The sequence below is a fragment of the Monodon monoceros genome, unplaced genomic scaffold (genome assembly GCF_005190385.1).
Source record: "Monodon monoceros isolate NGI ecotype Baffin Bay Population unplaced genomic scaffold, NGI_Narwhal_1 Super_Scaffold_13, whole genome shotgun sequence".
NCBI classification, from domain to species: domain Eukaryota; kingdom Metazoa; phylum Chordata; class Mammalia; order Artiodactyla; family Monodontidae; genus Monodon; species Monodon monoceros.
In genome coordinates this window covers 63,480,985-63,487,013 of record NW_021703769.1, presented here as the reverse complement: position 1 = coordinate 63,487,013, position 6,029 = coordinate 63,480,985, and positions in this window count along the sequence as shown.

Below are 6,029 nucleotides of genomic sequence, written 5' to 3'. Positions count from 1 at the left end.
CAGTGGCCAGGGCCCCTGGTGAGACATTGGTGTGAAGCAAAGAAAATGGTAAGGAGGTCTTAATATCAGTCTGAGGGATTGTTTATGGTATCTAGAAATAAGAGCTACAAACCACTAGGGGGCAGAGTCGTACCCTTTCAAGCTGCTCTACAGCAGACGATCACAGACAGAACTGGAAGAAACTTCCGGGAACATCTAGGCTTAGCCTCATTTTACAAATGAGAAAACTAAAATCTGGAAGGGAAGGGTCTTCCCAGAAATGACAGCTGTGACGTAGAGCCTGATCTCATGATAAAATTTCTTGTTTACTATTTACCAGGAACTTCAGTGGTTTAACATGCGTTATTTTAATTAACCCTCACAAAAATCTTACAGAGATATTAATCTCTTTTTACTGATAAGGAAACCGAGGTACTGCAAGGTTAAAGTCACTTACCCAAGGTCTCAAATTCCCTGGTGTAACTGGTATTCAAGCCCAGGTCAGTCGGTTCAGAGAACCACTCACCTTGTCTGCCTTTATAACGTAGAGCCCTTGATTCCCAGCTCTGCTCTTTCCCATGTGAGCTTCCAGGGGTCTTATTGTGAACTTAAGTGGCATCATTTAAAATGAAGTTGAGTCTTCAGAAAATTGCAAAGCTCGCTGTCTCCTCTAGCTGCCCCACACCCCCACCATTCAGCCCTATCTGGCCTTGATCACAGGCTCACAGCTTAGTCATGACTTCCCTCCTGAATCCTCATGGGTCACTGAGCTCGGCCACCAGCCCACACAGCTGGATGGTGGTGAGAAGCAGACTGATTTTTGCTATAGCTGGTGTTGGCAGGAGGACAATAAATGAGGCTTGGGATGTTTACAAATGAATTTTCTTGAATTTTAAAATTAACAGCAGAACAGAGATTCAGTGAATGGAACAGATATCTAAACTGCATGACTTCTATGCCACGTTATGACTAGAGTGACAAGAGGAAGAGAAAGGGACCAAAGAAAACATCTGAATTCCCCCTTTGGCTTACGTGCAGAGGCTACACAGCAACTGACAGGGAAGAAATTCTCTTGGGGGTAGCACAGAGTTCACAACATCCCTTCTGTGGTGCGAAGACCTTTCCAGAGCCAGAAGTTCTCTGTCTCTTGACCTTTGTCCCAAATCCGTATTGCACTTGACTCAGCCAGGCCCAATTAAGGATTGAGATCCTGTGCTAAGGTGGTCCTGGGCCTTGAAGAATGGAGAATTCAGATGAAGAAAGAAGGTGTTAATTACTTACTTGGAAGGTTTAGTAAAGGGGTTAAAAACAGGATTTTATTTTTTTGGCTGCTTTGGGTCTTCTTTGCTGTGCGCGGGCTTTCTCTAGTTGTGGTGAGCTGGGGCTACTCAGCTACTCTTCGTTGCAGTGCACAGGCTTCTCATTGTGGCGGCTTCTCGTTGTGGAGCACGGATTTCAGTAGTTGCAGCACACAGGCTCAGTAGTTGTGGCTCACGGGCTCTAGAGTGCAGGCTGAGTAGTTGTGGCGCACGGGCTTAGTTGTTCCGCGGCATGTGGGATCTTCCCGGACCAGGGCTTGAACCCATGTCCCCTGCATTGGCAGGAGGATTCTTAACCACTGCGCCACCAGGGAAGTCCCAACAACAGGATTTGACATCAGAAAAAGTTAAATCTGAATTCCTAATCTCTAGCTCTATGACCTTGGGCAAGTCATATAGCTAGTGTCTTGAATTCATCTCTAAAATAGGGGCAGTATTAGTACCACGGCAGGGGTAGTTGTGATTAAAGGAAAGAGTACACGTAAAATGCTTGTTAATAACCAAGATTTATGGACTGCCTACCATGTACTGGACGCTGTTTCAAATGCTTTCTATGTGTTTACTCTGCTACAACACCATGAGGTCAAGGTACCATTATAATTCCATTTTACAGTGAAGAAAACCAAAGCCCAAGGAAGTTAAGTAACTTACCTAAAGTCACAGACAGTAATAGGGTAAGGATTCAGGCCCAGATTATATAATTCCAGAGCCCACACTCTAAACCCAGGCTTATCCTCCTTTCTGTCGCTTAGCAAAGGCTCAGTCATGAGAAACATTCCCAGCACCCCTTGCAGTGCCTGTCACAGTAGACAATAAAAGTTGTAAGAGGGCTTCCCTCGTGGCGCAGTGGTTGAGAGTCCGCCTGCCGATGCAGGGGACACGGGTTCGTGCCCCGGTCCGGGAGGATCCCACATGCCGCGGAGCGGCTGGGCCCGTGAGCCATGGCCGCTGAGCCTGCGCGTCCGGAGCCCGCGCTCCGCAGCAGGAGAGGCCACGGCAGTGAGAGGCCCGCGTACCGCAAAAAAAAAAGAAAGTTGTAAGAATGAGTTGTGGGATAGCCAAGTGGAAAGTTCTTGAGGAACCTGGATATAGACCTAGAGTGAGGTAAAGATTTGGGAGTGTAATGATTCAGTAGCATCAACAAATGAGCCATCCAAAGATAGCATTCTTTCCAAGAAAGTCAATAGGGATAAAAATCATATCCTCTGCTGCTCATCGGACTGCCCCTGTGTTCTCAGAATGGTGGAGACAGATAACCTGGAAGGGCTACCTGAAAAGGCTTGAGAAACCCACTGCTTACTTCATTAAACGATACTCATTTTCTTATTTGGAGATGAGCGTGCAATCTTGTCCTGACAAGAATTTCACTAAGACATGAATACTCTTTATTAGACAAGAATCTAAATGACACCATTTCCTGAAGTGGGAATAATGCTTCAACAGGACAGTCAACCACAGCTTTGAGGACAAGGCAAGGTGGAAGTTAATGAAGTGTTCCAGACATCCACTCAAACCTTAGCATGGAGTGACGGTTACTGTGGGGCAAAGTTACTTGATTTCTTTGATCAAAACTACTGAAGATTAATGACCTGTGTGTTCTTTTATCAAACTTTAAATTACGCTCAAAATCTGACAGCAGGACACCAAGTGTTAAGAAGAGGATGGAGATCAGCTGGGCAGAGGGTTCTCAAAGAATGTTGTCCTTTGAGGCTGAAAGGGGTTCCTGGGCCCAATTCTAGTGTGTTTTGTGTGTGGAGGCTTCCTCACATCAACAACAAGCAATTCTCAGTCGCAGGCAGGGTCCTTCAGAATCCAGCTCAGTTCTGACACTGTCTACCCAGAGATAGACTCAGATTCCATGGGTAAAGGGCTCAGTCCCAGACGACCATCCTCCAGATGCCAGCTGCAAGCACAGGTGGTTACCCGCAATTGTGACTGACTGGCTATAAATCAGATATTCCCAAAATCCCCTCCTCAGGTTTGATTAGTTTGCCAGAACAGCTCACAGAACTCAGGAAAACTCATTCACTCACTAGATCACCGATTTATTATGGGAGGCTATTAAAAGGATACAAATCCACAGCCAAATGAAGACATACATTGGGCAAGGTCCTACGCAAAGGAGCTTCTATCCTCCCGGAGCTTGGGGCCAGGCATGGGGGCACACAGAAGTGTCAGAAGTGTTCTGTTTCCCCCACATGGAAGCTCTCCAAAAAGAAGGGCAAAAAGCTGTCCTTTTGTTTTTTGTTCTTTGGGTGTTTTTTTTTGCGGTACGCGGGCCTCTTACTGTTGTGGCCTCTCCCGTTGCAGAGCACAGGCTCCGGACGCGCAGGCTCAGCGGCCATGGCTCACGGGCCCAGCTGGTACACGGCATGTGGGATCTTCCCGGACCGGGGCACGAACCCGTGTCCCCTGCAACGGCAGGCGGACTCTCAACCACTGCGCCACCAGGGAAGCCCCCCTAGAAATGTTTGATGCAATATTCTTAGCTCACTATTTGCGTGTTCAGTAAGTGCCTCAGGTGACTTTTATGGTCAAGCAAGTTCAGAAAGCACTACTCTAGATTCTAGCTCCGTTGTTCTCAGCCCTGGCTTCCCACTGAAACCATCTGAACTTTCAGGGAAAACTATGGATTCCTGATTTAGTTGGTCTAGAGTGGGCAGGGCCTGGGTCTGGCTGTTCAAACAGCTCCCTGTGTGATCCTGGGTGCAGCGAGCAATGAGAGCCCTGCTGCCTGATGAGAGGTCCTGATGGGACTGGGGGTGAGTTTCCCCTATTACGGGCTGAACTGTGTTGACCCAAAATTCATATGTTGAAGTCCAGACCTCCAGTACCTCAGAATGTAACCATATTTGGAGATAAGTCCTTTAAAGATGTGAGTTAGTTAAAATGAAGCCATTAGGTTGGGTCCTAATCCAATCTGTCTTGGGCAGATTTGGAAATTTGGACACAAAGGTACACCAGGATGCGTGCACCGAGGAGAGACCATGTGAGGACACAGCGAGAAGGTGGCCATCTACAGGCCAAGGAGAGAGGCCTCAGAATGAAACCAAAGCTGTGGACACCGACTGTGGACACCTTGATCTTAGACTTCCCACCTCTGGAACTGTGAAAAAATGAATGTGTGTTGTTTAAGCCTCCAGTCTGTGCTATGGGTTATGGCAGCTCTAGCAAACTAATATATCCCCTATATCTCAAGACTAAGGATGTGAGGATGTTACACACATCCAAATGTGTGTGTGAGACCTACAGACTAGATCTTTCTACTGTGTCTGCTCCTCCAGGAGAAGCAGGGGCTACACTGAAGTAAAGATAAGAGGTGAATGGAGAAGCAGTCCGGATATAAGCCCTGAGCATATGGGAAGTGAGCAAAAATGATGCTTCCAGAGGGAGTTCACATTTCAGTGCACAAGCACAGATAGCATTAGGATAACACAGAGGGGAAAAAAAATCCCTTCAAATATCAATTCCACAGACTGCCTTCACTGACCCCACAGACAAGTTAAGTCTCCCATCGTCCCTTGGGCTTCTCCTTCATGGCACCTGCTATAAGTAATTACTGTTTAATTATTAAGTTCCTGCCAAAAGTGATCTGCTAGACAGTATATGAGAGTGGAGGCTGTGTCTTGACTTGTGCACCATCTTGTTCCCCACCACTTGGTACATATTTGTTGAACGCAGGGATGAACGAAGAAGCACTTCTAGCAACCACTAGCAAAGATGGTACCAAAAGAACTGAATTCAGCTGATGAAAGAATTAGTGAGCAAATAAGTCAATGAAGAAGTGAACCAATGACCGAGCACTGACTGGATGTTTGTGTTTTAAATTCGTCTTAAATGTTTTCTAAATTCAGTTCCCATTAGATTTCACGACAGTGATTACTCAAGAGGAGATTTCTCCTCCCGAGTAATTTGGTAATTGCACTTTTCTGCTGGACTCTTCCGTTTTAAGTAGAGTCAGGTGCCTTGTGAATCATTTAGGAAATCTGCAAAAAAATGCTTAATACATGTATGTGTGCATATGTACACACACACACATACACATACATATTCAATATATATATTCCACACATCACCACCGATTTCATGTTTGGTTCAACGTAAGACTCTGATGATCATGTATAAAACCTCACAGGGGTAGAGTCCCAGTCCACACATGCCCACCCCAGTCCAATCGAAAAGACTCATGTACTCAATGTGCAGTTAAGTTCATAGACGAGCCCTCCGGTTGTTTTTCACCTTTGGGAAAAATGGGGATGTTTTTAGTGCAAAGTCATGAACAAATGCACGTTCCACAATTCAGAGGCTTCACATCCCTGATCGAGGGTCACATTTTTATTCAGACTGGACCACTTGTCTTAGCACCAGTCTCCAAACCTTTGCCAGGTCTGGGAGTTCTGGGAGCGGAGATTTCTAAGGTTCAATCATTCATATGCGTATCTCTTAAACTACAACTCTTCCCAGGTTTTTGTGAACTGGTTCAAATATTACAACAATCTTTACTGGAAAATCTCAAATATTTTGTCTGGAAAAATCAGCAATTCAGGTGTAAAAACAACAGCAGGGAGTGCCCAACTTTACTTCTGTATTTACATTGTAGTCAGTTTCCACTCCTGGCTACAGGCTTGAATTTCCCATCTGGGAATCTCCTAAAGGTCCAGGTGTCATGGAGGAAGCTGCTCCATCTTCATCTTTCCTTATTTGGTTGGTGTGTGGGTACCGCAATAATTA